Source organism: Gastrolobium bilobum, unplaced genomic scaffold (assembly GCF_033153095.1).
Source record: "Gastrolobium bilobum isolate Gb01-03AN ecotype WA unplaced genomic scaffold, APGP_CSIRO_Gbil_v1 utg8117, whole genome shotgun sequence".
Lineage (NCBI taxonomy): Eukaryota > Viridiplantae > Streptophyta > Magnoliopsida > Fabales > Fabaceae > Gastrolobium > Gastrolobium bilobum.
The window spans coordinates 13,664-34,801 of record NW_026896814.1 but is presented as its reverse complement, the minus strand read 5'-3'; the positions used below and the strand labels follow the sequence as shown (position 1 = coordinate 34,801).

The window sequence follows — 21,138 nt, the reverse complement described above, 5'->3', positions numbered from 1 at the left end:
CTGTGTCTGCATCAGCTGATCATTCCTTGCCAACAGAGCATCATACCCATCCAACCTGATGATTCCTGTCCTTCTGTCAGCCACTGGGGCATTATCAAATTCCTGAGATGCCAATGACTCAAAGATATCCAAGGCTTCTTGAGGAGTCTTGGTAGTCAATGATCCACCAGCAGTGGCATGCACCAAGGTTCTAGTGTTAGTGGTCATTCCTTGCAGGAAGATTGCTGCTTGTTGCCATGCCTCAATTCCATGCTGTGGACATTTCCTCAACAAAGTCTTGAATCTCTCCCAAGCCTCATAAATGGATTCTGACTCTTTCTGCTTAAAGCTTGTAATCTCATCCTTCAACTTGGCCCTCTTGGATGCTGAGAAAAACCTCTGCAAGAACTTGGTTTGCAGATCATCCCAAGTTGTTATACTTCCTTGTGGCAATGATTGCAGCCATCTCCTTGCATCATCCGTCAGTGAATGAGTGAATAGTCTCAACAGAATTGCATCTCTTGTGACACCATTTATCTTCACAGTATCACTCAACAACAGAAAGTTCTCTATGTGCAAGTAAGGGTCCTCTGCACTGGTTCCAGCAAACTGATCCTTCTGCACCAAATGTATCAAAGCAGGCTTCAATTCAAAGTTGTTGGGCTCCACTGTTGGGCGCACAACACTCCCAATTGGAGGAATCACTGCAGGAGTCATGTACTCTCCCAGTGTCCTCTGTGGTGGTGGTGGTGGTGGTCTGTGATTCTCTGCCATTATCTCTTCCTGATTAACCGTACTGGATTCACCAATTTCTTGCAACTGTCTCCTTTGCCTGGCTGCCCTTTTGTGCTTCCTCAATGTCCTTTCTAATTCTGGATCATACAACAACAAATTCGGATCAAGTGTACCTCGCATATACCAGAATCAAAATTGACCAGAAACTTAACATAAACTAAAATACTGAAAATAAAAGGATTCAATCTCAGAATTCTATGGTATCAGTTAGTGTTGAAAAACAAATTCCCCGGCAACGGCGCCAAAAACTTGTTGGACGTTTAGCAAGTGCACTAGTCGTACAAGTAATAAAATGATGAGTAAAGATCGTTCCCACGAGGAATTGTGTTCAAGCACCAATAAACCATAGAAAACTAATTTGAATCAGATAAGAATTTGTAAAAGTCATGAATAATTTGTCACCAGAAAATTGATTGTAAGTAATTTGACACAAAATAAATATGGATTAAGAATTAATAAAACAACAAGTAGTCAGAAAACAACTTTCCTCCATAATAACCCATGTAAAAACTGATCATATGATGAATTCTTTTCCATGTGATGTTAATCAACCTTTTACTTATCATCAAGATGTAATCCCTTACTACCCTGATAGATACATTAATCAGAAACCCCAATCCCTTGGTGATCTCTTTCTTAATACATGCATGAAATACTAAAGTCTTAAGATTACATCAGAACTCTAGCATCAATCCCTTGAGTACTAGAATTCTGATGTTGAGATTATCAGATACAGAAGTCATATAAACATCCCTGTTCTACACTACTTCCTTGATAGAAATAATTAAATCAGAAAATCTCAAATCAACACATGAAAAATACTTCATCATATTAATCAGATCAACATAATATTATCATGGAGTTCTATTGCATTCAGACTACAAAGACTCTACTCAGACATGACTAAGGAATAGGCAAGAGAAGAAGAATCAAACTTCATTTCCATGTTGAAAGTCTTCAATCTCCAAACTATTACAAAGAAATCCTAATACAAAAACTAAAACACTAAGAGAATTTAGAGAGAAGTTAGACTAAAGTTTCTTTACTAAGTGTGAAGGCTTTGCCTTTTATAGTGTTACAATTAAAAACAGAAAACTGATGTGGGCGCTAAAACGTCCATAAGTGACCGTTTTAGCGTCCATGCTTTACGTATGCTCAACTGCTTTTAACTGACAAAAACGCTAAAACGTTAAGGAATGATCGTTTTAGCGTCCAAACTTGGTGGATGCTCAACTGACTTTAACTGACTCCAACGCTAAAACTCTTGATTTGGACGTTTTAGTGGTGGAGACCAGAGTCCTTTTTCCACTTCAGGGCGCTAAAACGCTTATTGCAGGCCGTTTTAGCGCCCAAGACCAGCAATTTTCCATCTTCTAAGTGCAGCAGCGCGCTAAAACGCTCTGTGTGGGCGTTTTAGCGCTCATCACCAGCAAGTTTTGGCCTCTTCCTGTAGCAGGGCGCTAAAACGCTCAGTGTGGACGTTTTAGCGCTCAACACTTAGGCAATTTTTTCTCCTCTTGAGCTCCAGAATCTTTTTCCTTCTCCAGTTGCCTTTCAAGCTTGCTTTTCCTACAAGAATCATACAAATTTCCAATAAAGCTCTTGAACTTGTAATTGAGGACATCTTAGGACATCAACCTTGTTTTTCATCATTTAATCACACAATTTGATCCTAATTCCTGCTAAAAACCATGATGAACTAAGGGGTTAGTGTATAAAATTGTGATTAGTTGCTCACATGTGCCTTGGATTATATCCTGTTACATGTTACATGTATTCTGCCTCTGAACTTGATATGATGGAAATGTTATGCGGCAGCTTGATGTTAAAAGTACATGGAATATATGCTCTTGTGATGATGATCTATGTCATGCATATGCATTTCATAACTCATTTGTTTTTACCTGTGTGTGTGAAGCATCTCATGACATGCATGCACGAAATTTACACTGCTTTTGGAACTAAGAAAATTTAGGAAAAGAATCATTTGACTGAGAACGCATCATATAGGCATCCCTTCGGTACCAGGGTATGGGACACTTGGCTTCAGTCCGCATAGGCCACAGTTGGAATTCACCATTGATGGAGCCAATATGAAATCTCCACTGTGCATGAAGTTAGTATGTGCACCGTAGTGCTATGAACGTACCTTACAATGATGTTATATACGCATTCTGATGATATGTTAATTCTGACGGAAATTTAAATGTTGATGCGACTGTTTTGGAGTTCTGTGCCTAGTTTAATATTGTTGCATTATTGGTTTTGCTATCACACTACTGGGATTTTTCTCATCCCTTTTGGGGCTCAATTTTTATAAAATTGCAGGAGGAAGAAAGAGCATATGATAACTGTAAGAACCCGCACCGTTAATTAAGGAAGTTAATTAATTAATTATGTGAAATTAGGAAATAATTCCATAACTGACCCTAATAATTATTATGAGGCTCTAATAATTATAGTAAGTGATTATGAATGCTGAAAGTCGCTTTTCGGAAGAAAAGTGCAGATACCGGTTCTGCTAGTCGGTATAAATGCGTACCGATAAAGTATCCCGAAAAATTATGAAAAATGAGTATATATTACTAGAATAATATATAGGACTTGAAAAATGAGTTTCAAGTTAAAATAATGAGAGCTGGTGCCAGAACTAATACTGTCAGCGTGAAAAATGCATACGAGAAAAGTGTTGCAAAAAAATAAAATAAATATATGAAAATTCCTAGAAAAATATCTAAGTTAAGAATCTAAAATTTTAGAGTTAAATGAAGAGCGAAACTAGTTAAACTAATACTGCTAGTTTAACTTAAGAGACTATATAAATATAAAAGGAATTAAAACCCTAGCTTTTATTTTTATAACTCAGCGGCTGAGTGTGGCCCCTTTGGAGTTTTTGGGGTCTTAGCTTTCTCTCTAGGAAAGCCTCTAAGAGTGTGTTTGGTAGAGGTTTTTTTATAGAGATAACTAGGCAACCTATTTTGGATTTTGAACTTGCCCACATTTGGTAGAGGAGTTAACAAAATTTAACTAGGGAAATGGTTTGCCTAACCTTTGTGTTTTCTTTGCAAAAAAATTTGTTTTCCACTGTTTCGGAAACCCATATCCAATGTGGTATTTTTTTGTTTACCCATGCAACCAAAAAATAACATGAACCAGTAGACGGAAATGACCTTAAGCTCTTCTACCACTATTCAAAAGTTAAAAAGGTTAGTTTCGTTATTTTAACCAATTATCCCATCATTATTTTACCTCTACCAAACATAGACTCAACAAATTTAACTCAATTTTCCCAGTAATATTTCATCCTACCAAATAACTTTTTTTAAATTTTCCTACCAAAATCATTTTCTCTCCATTTCCCCACTAATCAAATTTGCCTAGTTTAATTTTTTTCTCCTCTACCAAACGCCCCATAAAGTTTCCATCTTTTCTTCCTCTCTTTCATTAAACACCATCCATCCATTAGAGCTTTAGTTATGTTGAAGGAGAACCCATTATTGAAGATTTGGGTGCTTTCTAAACCTTTCAAGCTTTCATTTTTTTCTGTTCTAAAAGGAACCAAGGTAAACTTAATTATTCCTTTGTAAATCCATAATTTTGGGTATAATCTTTGTTGTATGTTACTGTTGATTCAGAATCCATGTTAATAAAAAAAAAAGGGACATTCGCACGGCACACATTGCGCTAATTTTCTTCTGTACAAAGCCATTTGTTTTGTCACTTTATATGGCCATTTTCTACTTGCGTGATTTATTGGTTTGCGTGGTTTATCGGTTTTGTTACCCAGGATATCAAGTTATATATATATATATATATATATATATATATATATATATATATATATATATGTGTATTGTTACCTTACGCTTGCTGTTACTGGTTTTATTGGTTTTATTAGTTTTGTTAGTTTTATTGGCTTTGTCATTTTTTTAATGTTTTGCTTTCATTTCGTTTACATATGTATAGCCGAGCCATTAGAAAAGTAGACAAGCATGCTGTATGTCTCGTTGCTTTTGTTTGGTTTATATATATATATATATAATAAATAAATAAATAAATTTCTTGGCTATATATATATATATATATATATATATATATATATATATATATATATATATATATATATATATAAGATAACAATTATCTTAAATTAAATAAGTTAAATGGTATATCTTAGAAAGAATCTTCGGTTCGAATTGAAAAAAGAAAAAGAAAATAATATCTGATTGCCTTGAAAATTTAGAATATGTATATTGATACTATGATGGTCATTGAACTAGATTTGTGAGTGCATTGGATTCTATTTGTGGTGTAGACCCTTGTGATACCGAGTTCGAGTCGGAGGGGCATACAGGTACAGGTAAGCTTTCGTGTCCTCGGTTTAGCCATTGTTTGGTTCCACCATGTCCCATGGGGGGATGGTTATATGCATGATGTTGTTTTCATGTATTATTTTGATAAATGCTATTGAGCTGTTATATATGAGTGCCTTTTTATGATATGCATGTTGTGTTCCACCTATACGGTAAGCCTGAGTATGTGGCACATACAAGATGGTGAGACTGTGGGTGAGGTGCAAGCGTTGTTCCCTGTACTTATTGTGGGGTTGTAGACGTACGTCCTACATTTCTCTAGCCAGTAGAATAGTTAAACACACATGGTATGAATATCTGTTGCACTGCATTGAGTTTTAGAACTTATATTGTATTACTGCTTTTGGAACTTATATTGCACATGTAAGTGAGCTTGGGGTGGAAGATCCTTGAGGACCCCTTGTCTTACTGAGATTTCTGTTTAGAGATCTCACCCCACGTTTGGGGCACCATTTCAGGTTCAGGTAATGTCGGGGTTGAGACCCCAGGCGGCAGGAGGCCGGAGCTGAGTTAGATATTGCTGGTTTTATTTACTGACTTGTTGGATGCTGGATATGCTTGATGCTATTATGCTTTTAGCTTCATTTATGTTATGGATTATCTTGTTGAGACGCTGATGTTTATGCTGTTGATTTGGTGAGCATGGGGATTATCCATGCCACATAGACTTGTTTATTGTCTTGTTTTATTTGGAGAGGTATTAATGTATCAGGATATTGTCCGGACTACGTGTAGTAGGTTCGTGACATAGATACTCACTTTATCTATTTTATGAGGTATTTCAGTTAGATGTCTTTTTGCAATTTACATACAGGCGATATTTCATGAAAATGATTAAGTAATCAACTTGGCTAAGTATAATGACGTCATAAATGAAAAGAAAAAGATATTCCGCATTTTTTAATTAAGCGCAGCTTAATACGATGATATGTTAACAAATCGGGTATACACGGGGTGTTACAATGACGTTGTTATTTGGATATTTGTTGTTTACTGCTGTTGTTTGGGATTTTGCTGATGTTTGCTTTGTCTTATGAATGTTGACTGCTTATGATATTTTGATGTAATAATTTGGAAGATTGGACTACTGTTAGACATGCTTTAATTTACTGTTTTTAAGGTTCTATAGTCAGTTTGGACTTTGGAAGATCCTGATTACGTTTTGCGAAAAACAATTTCTCAACGTTTTAAATGCTGTTTTCTAATCTGTATTGCGAGCACTTTACGAGTTAGATTTCGTGGGGCTACAGACCTCCAATTCGCTTATAATTTACATGCACGCGAAGCCCCACATGTCTAGTTTCTGATAATATAAACTTTACAATGAAGTTTTGAAAACTCGGTTTTATATGAGTTTTGCAAGGCCGCAAGGTCTGTCAGGAAAATTAGCATTTCAGCAAGTAATGTAATTTTTGTCTAAATGCCGCACGGTTTATTTTTTTTGTTGACTAGATTTGAATTCAAAATTTTTTATGAGACTTAAAACCAAAATTTTCAAAACTTACACGATAACATTTCGACTCTAATCCGCTTAGCAGACAACTCTCTTGGATGCATACAAGGGAGGGTGTCACATTGTTCCTTTTAGAATCACACACACCTAAGAGAGATGATGCATCAGGTTTTTTATAAAATCTGATCAACCACATGAGCCCCCTTTTGATTAGGCGCACAAATTAAAGTGATGAGAGAGATTTTCCTTGATTCTCTCCTTCTCATTATGCGCCGAACATCAGCTCCCTTTAATTAGGCGAACACATTAAAAAGATGAGAGAGACATTCCTTGATTCTCTTCCTTTAATTATGCGCCCCTTTAATTCCTTTCCTGTCATCAGAAATTTCGTTGCTACGTTATTTATTTCAATTCCGAATTCAAATGAAAGAGTAGTTGAGAGAATCTTCATCCAATCTCTATTGGATTATTCCTTTAAATAATTTTAAATTATTCTCAACAACTTAACCTCATAGAATTTAAAATTCAAATTCAAATTTCAAATTCAAATTTGAAATTTAAACTTAAATATAAATTCAATCTTATCCCAGTTCGTAATTCGAATTTGAAATTAAAATTTTAAATTTCAAATTTCAAAAAATCAAATTTCAAAATTCAAATTTCAAATTTGCCCAAACCTTATTTTGGTCAAGTCAACTCTTTGACTTACTAGGATTCATGCCCCAATGCCTCTTTGGCCTACCATCATATTTGGGCCCATTAATGGAGAAAACGCTTTCACCACTAATGCCCAAAAAGGGCGCATGGATCAAGTGGGCTTGGAGTCCCTACTCCAACCCAACTTGACTCATAGTCTTGACAAAGCCCAATAACTCATTATTGGTCCAAACTTGCTATAACTTGCAATAAGGAATAACCTTTGTGTGTGACCCATTAGGCCCAATTAGTTACTGACATAAATAAACTTGAACCAGTTAAACTCCTTTAAAAGGCCCAATTCATTTAATGACTACATGATACACTAGCAATGCTATGTAGCCCCAGAACTAATTGAGTTGATCAAGTGATCTACCTTTCTGATTTGGATACCGTGCCAGCATTATCCCTCACATCGTCATTCACATTTAGTCGAGAGCAAGGATAGAGTGTCATCTCTCTTTATTGACTAAATATAATATTTCACAGGAACTAAGAATCTTCTTCTATTGACTCTAAGACAGATCATGACTCTTCATGATCTCTTACTATGCATAGATTCACGAGTCAACTAGAAGTCATCTAAGCCCTACCGGTCTTTGTGAACGACTAATCCCTTATAGGGGATTGTGAGTCCTTTCGGCATGTCCATCTATACTTATGTATTTGAGTTATACCCAAGAGTACACTGTTCTCCCTATTTTCAGGCGGATAGAGTTGTAGAGTCAAAGTATAACTCTAGGACATAGTATTCGATGACATCCTTAAGTCTAGGACGATCCGCACTACCAAACGTTCAGAGACTTTACAAATCCAATGATACTCTCCATAATGAATCCTTGTGGAGTCTCTAAGCGGGTCAGTTCAGTGCTATTTGTTCTCCAACAGATCCACCCACGACATCAGCTAAGGCATCACCATGCCTGCATTCCATGAGGTCCCTACCTTGTATCTCCATACAAGTAGATGATGTCGTACTAGTCTTATTGAAATCACCATTACCCTTTCTTGGTGATTCAAGACCAGGAACATATTTTAGGTAATAAACATTCAGTGTCCTCGAGTCCTCATGATCATGATCCCTATCATAGATCCCCGAGTGAACACCTGTTCTATTCCTAGGGCCTTTATCTTTAAACGCATATTAACAATAAAATATTGGTGAGACATAAATATGATAAAGATAAAGTTTGCTCATATTTATTAATCATGAAATACTAAATAGAAAAAGGTGTTCATATGATAAAACAGATTGTCTTTAGGACACCTATATACTAACATGTATTTCCTGATAAGATATCGGAATTTCCACCGGATAGGGAGATTGAGTTCTCCATTGATATGTTGCCTGGTGTGGGGCCTATCTCTTTGACTTCATACTAGATGTCGCCAATGGAGTTGGCTGAGTTAAAGAAACATATTAAGGAGCTATCTGCAAATAATTTTATCAGGCCTAGTGTGTCTCCATTAGGAGGACCTGTTGTTTTTTAAAGAAGAAGGATGGTAGCATGAGACTGTGTACTGACTATCGGCAGTTGAATAAGATTATTGTTAAGAATAGGTACCCTTTCCCACGAATTGATGATCTTCTGACCAACTGAGGGGTGCTTGTGTGTTTTCTAAGATTGACCTTGGTTCGAATATCACCAGATCCGAATTAAGCCGGAGGATGTGCCTAAAACGATCTTCCGATCCATATACAAACATTTTGAGTACCAGGTGATTCCATTTGGGTTTACTAATGCTTCGGCGATGTTAATGGACTACATGAATAACATCTTTAAACCATATCTGGACCAGTTTGGGATCGTATTTATTGATGATATCTTGATTTATTCCAAGAGTAAAGAGGAGCATACAGATCATTTGAGGACTATATTGCAGGTATTGAAAGAGAAGAAGTTGTATGCCAAACCATCTAAGTGTGAATTCTGGTTATCTGAGGTGCAATTTCTAGGTCATGTTATTTCTGCTAGTGGTGTTGAAGTGGTCCCGAGTAAAATAGAAGCGGTTAGTGACGGGGAACGACCTAAGACTGTGACTGAGATCAAGAGCTTTCTGGGTCTAGCTGGTTATTACTGTAGGTTTATACAAGAGTTTTCTACAATGGTATTGCCATTGACTCGCTTGACACGAAAGGATACTCTTTTTGTGTGGACCTAGGAATGTGTAGAATGCTTTTTGACTTTGAAGGAGAAATTGACTACTGCTCCGGTGTTGACTCTTCTAGATCCGGAGGGTGTATTTGAATTGTATTGTGATGCTTCATGTAACAGCCCGTTACGTACTGATATTGTTAACATTAATTATGATATTAAGCGCAGTTACAATCACAACAATTCATTTATAAAAATGCGAATAAACTTTTTCCGATTATTACGCGAGCATTTAAAACAATAAAACGCGTAATAATTAAAAGCTGTGACTATAACTGTTAACTCTTATGGAATATTTATTTTAACTATTTTTACATTACACTTTACTTATTATAAGTTACTAAGGGGTTCCCATAAACCCACTTAGCCAATTTCCAAACTTTACGTTTTCACCTATTCAAACATGGTTCACTCCTAAATTTTCTGCGAACACACCGCTCGCAACCAAACCTTCTTCTCAGATTATATCTTTGTCTTACTTAATTCCCTTTTCAACAAGCTATCACACGCTCAATTCGGAGCTCATTTGCTCCGGTTATCGCCGTTTGAAGTTGGATGAGCAAAATAGCCAACCAACCCCAAACAGCTCTAAACCTCTCTCACTCCACGAATTAATGCACTCAATCCGCTCATTCAACTGCTCTCAAATATTTACACCACAAACTAGACACCCCAATCTTAGATTTGATATATCATACGCTTAATTTGACTGAGAAACGAAGCGGGAATTAATTTCCCAAAACTGGACCAGAACTGCCACAGATGCAGTGGGCACATGAGCAGTCTGTGTTCCTCCAACTTTTCCAGGTCGAAGACCAACCCATAATTTTCCCAAATTTTGACACAAGGTATAGGACATCTCAACCTTTAAAATGGCGTATGGCACGTCCCTATTAGACCTCTATGGAGGGAGATATGCTCTCCCGAAGTTCGCCTAAAATCTGCCAATTCTACAGAAAATTCGTCAGAGTTTCCTTTGTTTTTCCAATAATCCCAAATTTGTACAAAATCATTTAAGCCTCAAAGGTACCTAATAATCACATGATAATACAGTAATAATCCAATGGGTGACACACACAAAGACCAACAACGCCTTGGGGCACTTACAACCCAATCCAGTTTATAGTTACTAAACATATAGTTCATATTAATCATTCTTAAGTAGTTGCAATCACTAACACCTTTTGCATGCATATTTTCATCATACATATAATCATATCCTACAATAGGCCTAAGGGCCTTCCATCATAAATAGTCATGCATCAAGATCCGATTACAATATTGCTTTACAACTTACAACTCCAAATGAAACTTAATTACAATCTTCCAATATTACAAATGGTAAAATAAACTAAATGGCAAGACCACTAGACTTAGGCAAAATGACATGAACAAGATGCTAATAAAGCTCCTAGTAAAATACAAATGAGATGTTCATGCCCTAAGTCTAGCCTAGGCCACATGGCCAACAAAATGCAAAAAGGCTAAAACTCCACTGAATCACTCTGCGGGCCTCTTGCCCGCTGCTCCCGCTCCACTGCTACCTCCTGAAATAAATGCCCCGAGACGGGGTGAGATATACGAATATATCTCAGTAACCCAGAGGTTCTGGAGAAAACTTCGCCCAATGGTTCACTTCGATGCATATGAATAGAATACAACAACCAATTTTTAAAACGGGATATAGCAAGGGTTTTTGAGAAAGGGGGAATATAGAGATACAAACTACGACGATACGGGATGGTAACCCCAATTCCACGTACACCCTGGGCATATATAAGTCTATGGGTATCATCCAAGGTGCGTTCACAAAACCACAACCATGATGCCCCAACCATCCAAAACGCCAAAGACATTCCTAGTGTGCTCCTACCCGGATCACACACCATGACCCACGGTCAACTGGAACTCCTTCTCGGAGACCTATCCAACGGAAGTCCGAAACTGCCCGAAGGCTAAGAAAACTGTCTACTGGCCAGAGACTCGGTACATAAGTACCCATTGTAATAATGCATGCATGCACATGTGTTCTACACTACTCATATACACTTCCTACCGTTGCCATCAACTGGCAAGGTGGAACAGAAAAGGGGAACAAGTCCCAGTACCAAGAGGTTACCTTAAATGTTGTTTTCACAAGCTCCGCAGCAGCTTATCTCTCAACTTGGTACACAGCAGAATGCCTACACAGAGGACATTCCCAATCACTTATAGTTCAACCAATACATGGTAATTTGCAATTATGCATGCATTGAACCAATTACTTACCTCAATCCTCTTGGTCCCGGACCAAGGGCAGCTCACTGATTCAAGATTCGGGATTCAGGTCGACGTACGGCAACCTATACAATGACGTACAATCATCAGTACGCGTCAAATAACGTCAAAACGTCAAAAATCACAAAATCTCCCCATCCTCCCTTGATGGTTCGGCCAAATGAGTGTTAATTTAAGATTTATTTTTCTAAATTTTCTTTCCTATTTCATTACGCCTCATTAAGTTGTCAAAAGGCCAATTCAAGTGCCGTTTCGTCATTTTCGCGTCGAATTACATCAGAACGCGAAAACCGCAAAAACCCCCTCTTCCTCCTTGAAGGTTCGGCCATATATGTGTTATTTGGGGATTTATTTTTCTAAATTTTCTTTCTCATTTTATAACGCTTCCTTAGGTTGCTTAGAGGCTAGTTCAATCGTCGTTTTCCCGTTTTACGACATTTACGCATCGTTTTGCGAAATATTTCACTCTAGGTTCTTTATGCCAACTAAGCCACTTATTATTTTTGTATTGATTCTTCCACTTGCCAATCACCACACAACCCATCTAATTACCTTTTTAACACATAATTCCTCACTCAAACAATTTCCAACAACATCAATTCCCTATTTTTCCTCTAAAGGCCAAATTGCAACCTATGGCAATTCTAGGATTTCCATTCACTTTTAATCACTCCACACCTCACACAACCTATTATATCATCATATTATCATACCATAATTCATCAAACAAAGTCTCAACACCAAAATTCACAAGTTAAAAGTCATGATCACCAAATTTTTCTAAGTTAAATTCATAAATTTTCACCAATAAATTTCATCACATTTCTAGCTCTAATACATCATTCTAACACATTATCATCTAATACACATTTTCAAATTGAGCTCTCTAACATAACAATTCATCAAATCAAAGTTTAGGGTTCAATAATCCAATCTCATGAATCAACTAATCAAAAGGTGTAGACCTTACACAAATGCTAGGCAATGGACTCCTCCTACACATACTCCACCATTGGAGCATTCCCAAGCTCCATGAACACAAAATTCCACAAGTGAGCCGCGGCCTTTGAGGGGGAAGATCTCAAAATCTAGCCTCTTTCACGGTTCAAGGATAGCACCAATGGCTTTGGAAGGCAATTTCCAACAAAATTCAAGTCAAAGTTTGTTGGATTTGGTGCTTGGATGAGTGGTTAATGGAGAGAAGAAAATTTTTCATGGAGAAGGGGGGAGAGGGGCTGAAGCTAGGGTTTGGGGAGAGAGAAGGAAGGGAGGGTGATGATGAATAGTGGAGTGATGAGATGTTTAAGTGACTTTCAAGTGGGGTGAGTCCCACGCCACCCCGCGCGATTTAAAACGCGTCTAAACTTTCACTAAACGTTCGTAAATTCAAAACCTATTTAGAAATTCTAATTTTTAAAATTAACTATTCTCCTTTAATTATACTTAATCAGATGAATCCGGGGTTTTCCGGTCGTTCGGAGAAAACACTGTTTTAAGCTCTTGTGCGCGCGATTGGCACGCTTCCCCAAACTGACTTAATTCCATCAAATATTATCAGAAATCATATTTCCTAGTTCTATAGACCATTCTCAACTCATATTTGAAATCTAGAACTCAAAACTCCAATGGCACGTTTTACGGTGCAATCGTATCGCAGTATTTTTACCCGCGAAAAGCACTATTCACTGATTTTTCTGCAACTTGCCTGTCAACTCAATTTTTCGTTCTGAATCCATTTCCAGGGTTATTTTTACCCTCAGAGACCTTCTACTCAATTTTTATCCTCCTAGGGTTGTGTGTTGACTAATTACGATTTTGCCCTTTCTTTGTATTTTGGCCTAATCTTTAGGATTTTCACTGAATCTTCACTTAATGGCTTAAACACTTAATTTAAAATTGTGAGGTGTTATACTTCAAAGAAAGGGTTGGGTAGTGTACTGATGCAGGAAAGAAAAGTTGTTGCTTATGCATCCAGGCAGTTACAACCTCATGAGAAGAATTATCCGACTCACGACTTGGAGCTTGCTACTATTGTTTTTGCATTGAAAATCTAGAGATATTTTCTTTATGGGATGAAGTTTGCTTGTGTTCAATGATCACAAAAGCTTGAAATATTTTTTTTGACCAGAACGAGCTGAACATGAGACAACGGAGATGTATAACTTTGAACTGAAATACCATCTGAGTAAAGCTAATGTAGTGGCAGATGCTTTAAGCAGGAAATCTGTCAGTTTGTCTCATATGATGATGTGGGATAATAAGGTGATTGAACAGTTCAGGGATTTGAAAATAACTAATTTCTTTGCAGGTAGGGTTTGTGATATTGAGTTGACTAGAATTGAGAATGAACTGCATGAAGAGATTAATTAGACTCATACAAAATGATAGTGCTAAGTATTTGAAAGGCCAGAGTTGCATATCTTGGAATGAACATGGGTTATTGTTATATCAGGGCAAGATTGTTGTGCTCAAGGTGTTAGCAGAGGAGGTCATGAACGAGGCTTAAGGTTGTTAAGTTGGTAAATCATATAGAATAAATATATGTACTATAACAATCCTCACTGCCAAAATAGGTGACAGTGAATTAGCAAAGTGTTTAAGTAAATTAAACACGTATTCAAGTAAACGGTAAACGGTAAATCATTTAATTGACATGATAATTAAGTTAAGAATACAGTTCATGTCGGACAAGTTTAATAAGTATAATTGTATGTATGTAGGGACATAGATGTCATTTGATAAGTCTCCAATTTATTATGTATTAAAGGTTAATATGAGTATGAAATTGATTTAAAAGTAATTAAAAGTTATAAGAATTATAATTAAAGTGTTATTTTATTCTCATTAATATTCTCATAAAAATTCTTATATTTTGCACTAATTTCCAGCTCAATAAAAAAAGATAAATTGGAGAGCTCAAGTGGATTTACTTTGGATTTTTGAATCATATAATTCACTGAAGATCTTATTGAATATTCTCTTGAATATTTTTAAGGAAAATTTTCCTTTAAATATAAAAGGAAAAATCTTAAGGATTTGATTAAAGATATGATTGGAGATTCTAGTGAAGATTCCATTGAAGATATTATAGAAAATTAAAAGATATGGTTTCATCACTATAAAAAGGCAACTCTTGAAAACACAAAGGGAAAACATATTCAGAGGAGGAAGAGAACACCAGATACCAGAGTTGGAGATTTCAGAGAGAGAGAGAGAGGAGCTTGAAAGAGACTGAGCAACATTAATCCTTCTTCTTCTTCTTCTTCATGATTTCTTCTTCTTTTTATTTATTTGTTTTGTTTAAGTTAGATATATCTGGCTAATTTTCTTTTGTAGTTAGGATCTTGGATCCAATGTGAATTCTTTATATTTTCTAAATTATTTTTATAATTAATTTAATTCAATTAGTTTTATTCTACCTTGAATGAATTTTCCATATCCTTATTAAATCTGATCAATTTTATAGGGTTTTGTATAACACTTCGCAATTCTAAATAAAATATTAAAATATTAAATGAGAATTAAAGGGAAGGATTAGTGAAAATTTTAGAAATTAGGCCAAAATATAAAGAAAGGGCAAAATAATAATTAGCCAACACACAACCCTAGGAAGATAAAAAATTGAGTAGAAGGTCTCAAATGATAAAAATAACCCTGGAAATGGATTCAGAACGAAAAGTTGAGTGGTTAGGCAAGTTTCAGAAAATGCAGTGAATAATATTTTTATCGGGTAAAAATACTGCGATACAGTTGCACCGTAAAACGTGCCGATTGAGTTTTGAGCTCTAGGTTTTGAATACAAGTTATAAATGATTTATAGAACTAGGAAATATGATTTCTGATGAAAATTGATGGAAATAAGTAAGTTTGGGGAAGCATACCTACGGCGCGCGTAACAACTTAAAACATCATTTTCTCCGAACGACAGGAAAACTCAGGATTCATCTGATCAAGGGTAATTAAAGGACAATGGTTAATATTAAAAATTGAGTAAACACCCTTTTTAGTCCCTGGCAATATCTACGAAGTCTTTTCAGTCCCTGGCAATAAAAAAGGACCAAATTGGTCCCTGAAAGTACAAGAAAAAGGCCACTCTACATATTTGGGAGTTGACATAAGGACTAACATGACCTTTTTTTTGTAATTTCAGGGACCAATTTGGTCCTTTTTTATTGCCAGGGACTAAAAAGGACTTCGTAGATATTAACAGGGACTAAAAATAGTGTTTACTCTTAAAAATTAGAGTTTCTAAATAGGTTGTGAATTTATGGACGTTTAGCGCAATCAGAGGGAAAATTCAAGTTATTTTGAAATCGCGTGAGGTGGCGGTGGGGCCCACCTCACTTAAAAACCCTTTAAGCCACCTAAGCTAAACACTAGTCACCATTTTCTCTTTCCTTTCCCCTTGCCCAAACCGTGCAACCCCCCTTGGACTCCATTGTTGAGTTTGATTTTCTTCATCTTATAACTTCCTCAAATCTTAACCGAATCGAGTGATTCTTTTCTTGAAATTCGATGGAAATCATCACTCGAACCCGTTCCACCGATTAGTTTCCCTTGAAACCCTCTCTGTTGTGAGAAAAATGGCATATACAGCCACGAAATTATTGGAAGTTTTGTGATTTTGGGGTTGATTTCTTAAGCCATTGCATTGTGGAGTTCTAGGAGGAGTCTTGTGATGTAATTGTGGGTAAGTTTCAACACCTCTCATGGATTGATTTGAGGATTTATTTTCATGAACCCTAAAGGGGCTTTTGTTGATTTGTGTTGTTAGAGAGCTCAAATGGAAAATGTTTGTACATGAATGTGTCTTAGAATGATGTGTAGGAGCCATAAATGCAATAAAAAATATTGATGGAAAATATGATTTTTAACTTAGAAAATTTTGAGGATGCCATGACTTTGTGTTTTGGAATTGTGTTAGCATTGTGTGATTGGATTGTTGTATGGTTGTATGATGATATAATAGGATTGTATGAGGTGTGGAGTAGTTAAAAATTGATTGAAATTCCTTGGAGTATACCATTGTTGAATTCGGCCATTTAAGGAAAAGGAAGGAAATGATGTTGTTGAAATTACTTGGATGATGTATTGTGTGTTAAATGGTAATTAGATGGGTTGTGTGGTGGTTGGAAGGTTGGAGAATCAATGGAAAATAATTGATGGTGTTGAGAGTTGTAAAGGAACCTAGAGCAAAATATTAAGGAAAACGACGTTTGAAAGACGTAAAATGAAAAGTGGCACTTGACATGGCCTTTAAGAAACCTAGAGATGCCTAAGAAAATGAGAAATAAAATTTAGAAAAGTAAATTGTGAATTTACACTAAAGAGGCCGAACCTATATTGTGTAGGGGAGGATTTTTGATGTTTTCGTATTTTGATCGATTTGTCGTGTATTGATGATTTGTACATGGTTGTTGTAGGTTGCCGTACGTTGATTTGAACTCTGAACCGTGAGTTCGGTGGATTGCCCTTGGCCCCGTACCAAGTGGGCTTGAGGTGAGTAATTGGAACTATGCTTGTGTAATTGATAACTTGCATGTGTTGTATGAATTTTAAGTGATTGGGAATGTCCTCTGTGTAGGAATTTCTGCTGTATAAAGAGCTTGGAGAATATATTACTGGGAGCGAAGTGAAGAGGAATATACAGGTAACCTCTTGGTACTGGGGCTTGATCCCCTTGTTTGTTCCACCATGCCTGTTGAGGATGATGGTAGGAAGTGTATGTAAGTAACGTAGAATAACATGATCATGCATTTATTATGTATGTTAGTGGTACATAGGTACCGAGTCTCTGGCCAGTAGACAGTTTGCCTTCGGGCGTTGCGGACTTCCACTGGATAGGTCTCCGAGAAGGAGTTCCAGTTGACCTAGGGTCGTGGTGTGTGATTCAGATAGGAGCACACTAGGAAGTCTCGGGTGTATATGGATGGGAGGGGTAACTTGGTTGGATGTTCTTGGAACATGCCTTGGATGAGACCCGTAGGCTTATATGCCGAGCCATTAGGCAGAACGTTGCATGACATTGGTAGCGACCATTCCAGCTTCGTCGTATTTTGTATCCCTATGTTCCCCAGTTTCTCTAAATCCCTTGCTATATCCCAGTTTTCAAGATGTTATTTTATATTATTTATATGCATCGAAGTGAGCCATTGGGCGAAGTTTTCTCCGGAACCACTGGGTTACTGAGATATATTCGTATATCTCACCCCGTCTTGGGGGCTTTATTTCAGAAGGTAACAGTAGTGCAGGAGCGGTGAGCAAGAAGCTCGTAGGATGAGTCGTTGGAGGACTTTATACTTTTTGCATTTTGATGGCCATTGGGCCTAGGCTAAACATAGTGTATGAACATTGTATATGTTGTTAGGATGAGATTTATGTCATATTTGTTCATGCTATTTTGCCTAAGTCTAGATACATGTAGTTTATGACATTTGGAGACTTATGAATTATGTTGTAATTTGGAGAATTGTAAATATTGTATTTGGATCTTGTGTAATGTGCAGTATATGTAATATGATGAAAGGGAAATAGGCCTATTTTAGGATTATGATTATGTGTATGATTAGCAAATGTATGCAATTGGACTTTGATGATTGAAACGTATTAAGTATTAATAAAGAAAGCAATGTGATACATATTGTATAAGTAAGATAAACTGTGATGGGTAGTAAGTGCCCTAAGGCATTGTTGGTCCTTGTGTGTGCCACCCAATGATTATTAGGTACATTTGAGGTCTAGATCACATTAGCAAATTTGGGGATTTTTGTAAAAAACAAAGGAAACTCTAGTGAAATTTCTAGAAATTGGCATAATTTAGGCGAACTTCGGGAGAGCATATCTCCCTCCACAGAGGTCCGATAGGGACGTTCCATACGCCATTTTGAATCTTGAGATGTCATCTGTCTTATGATAAAATTTAGTAAAAATTTGGGTTGGAAGTAGGCTTGTAGAAGGCATAGAGTGCAGACTGCCCATTTGCTCTCTGCACAGGTGACAGTTCTGGACCGGTTTTGGGAAATTTATTCCCACTTTGTTACTTGGTCAAATTAGGTGTATGATATATCAAATTGAAGCTTGAGGTGTCTAGTTTTTTGTATAAAAAATTGAGAGCAATTGGTTAAGTGGATTTCTGCAGTAATTCGTGGAGTGAAGGATGTTGAGAGCTGTTTTGGGGTTGGTTAGCAGTTTTTCTTGTCCAACTTCAAACGGCGATATCCGGAGCAAACGAGATCTAAATAACTCGTGTGATAGCTTCCTAGAAATTTAGTTGAGTGTAGAATAATGTATCAAAATATGGGAGGCTTGTAGAATGCGGTTTATCCGCAGAAAATTAAAGACCGAACCATGTTCGGGAGAGTAGAAAACGTAAAAGTGAAAATTATGCTAAGTGGGTTTATGGGAACCCCTTAGTGACTTGTAGTAAGTAAAATAAGTTATAAAAGTAGTCTAAATAAGTATTCCGCAAAGAGTTTACAGTTACGGTCACAGCTTTTAATCATTACGCTTTTTATTGTTTTAAATACTCGCGTAATAACGGAAAAAGTTTACTCGCATTTTTATAAATGAATTGCTGTGATTGTAACTGCGCTTAATATCATAATTAATGTTAACAATACTGGTGTACAACAGGCTGTTACATTTTGAGGGTTAGAGCTCACAATAGACATATTGGGATTTTAATTCTGACAAAGGTAAAATAACAATTTGTGCATGATCTAGACATAGACTTGTATAAATTGCAGACTTTTTAATTCATCAAACTTAATGCTTGAGAAAGATGAATTGGGTTAAAGGGTTAAATACACTAAGACATTTGGGTTTAACTAATTGATTTGAGAAAGATGAATTGTATGAACTATTGAGTTAATTAATTATAAGAATTAATTCAGATCTATAGAGAAGGATCAAAGGAGAAGTGCATCTTCGCTATAGTTTCCTTACAATCTTTACTCATATCTCTTTTTGCGTTCTTGAATATTCTTAACCTTGTTCGAGGTATTTTATATATTGATGGCTATAACATTGATATGTTGTTTGACTCTGGGGTTATGCATTCTTTTATTGTGAGTCTGATTGCTGTAAGGCTAAACTTGCCCATGTTTAAGCTTTCTCCACTTTTCAGGGTTACTATTGCTCTGGGGAGAAGTGCGACGCTTCATCTATTTATAGAGATGTGGCATTTCAGTAGGATGACCGAGATTACTTGGAAGATCTCATTTATCTACCCATGGTCAACCTGGAGAGGGTATAAATAGACCACACAACCTATGATATATCATATCTAGCAATATTTAGTAAAATAAAATGGACTCATGTCTTAAAAATGCCTATTTGAAAAATTGGCGATATGCTTATTTTTAGAGACCCTTTCTATAAGCCTATAAGCCAACCTATCTGGAATATATTTATTTGATAAAAAATAAAATAAAATAATTACTTAGATAATTTAAAGTAATAAAACACCATTATTTTAATTATTTTTGTCACAACCAAAATCGTGACAGAATGACTACCGAATATTCAAAAAAATCTAAAAAACGGAGTCGCTGCCAATTTTATTTTAAGTTAGAAAAAATTGGAAAACCTTTATTGAAAACTGGTTTTATTCTAATTCGTCACCAACTTAATTTTTATTTAATCCAATACTATAACAACCCGTTGTACACCGGTAATGTTAACATTGATTATGATATTAAGTGCAGTTACAATCACAACAATTCATTTATAAAAATGCGAGTAAACTTTTTCTTTTTCATTACTCGAGCATTTAAAACAATAATAAAGCGTAACGAATAAAAGCTATGACAGTAACTGAAAAATCATTACAAAATAATAATATAAATTGCCTAAATATCATATAATACATCTCTCAAGTGACTAAGGGGTTCTCATAAACCCACTTAGCATAAATCTCACTATCCGAACATGATTCAGTTATTTAATTACTGTGGAAAATTAGCATGTCACAAACCTCCCATCTTTTAGTATGTTATTATGTACTTAATTATCTTTCTAACAAGCTATCACCCGCTCCAAAAAGTTATCGTTTTCTCTGGATATCACCGTTTGAAGTTGGACAAGCAAATCTGCCAGCCAACCTCAAACAAGGCTCCAAACAACCTTTACTCTTTGCAAGATTCTGGACAGACCACTCCACCAATCACTCTCAAATTTTATATAGAAAACTAGACACCTCAAGCTTCAATTTGACATATCATACGCCTAATTTGACCAAGAAATGAAGCGGAAATAATTTTCTCAAAAACGCACAGTGACAGCCCCATGTGCAGGGGACTTTCGGATAGTTTGTGTTCAACGACCTGTACAGGGAAGCGTGTTACTCCTATGGTTCTCAAATCTTGACGCAAGGTAGTTGACATCTTAATCTTGACAATGGTGTATGACA

The 21,138-nt window shown here is 36.3% G+C and overlaps 1 non-coding gene across 1 annotated transcript; it reads left to right on the top strand.

Annotated features, from left to right (window-relative positions):
- Positions 1 to 244: 244 nt before the first annotated feature.
- LOC133302174 (small nucleolar RNA R71) lies at positions 245 to 351 on the top strand. The gene has a single exon (XR_009750298.1). It is a non-coding gene; the product is annotated as a small nucleolar RNA R71 (small nucleolar RNA).
- Positions 352 to 21,138: the final 20,787 nt, after the last annotated feature.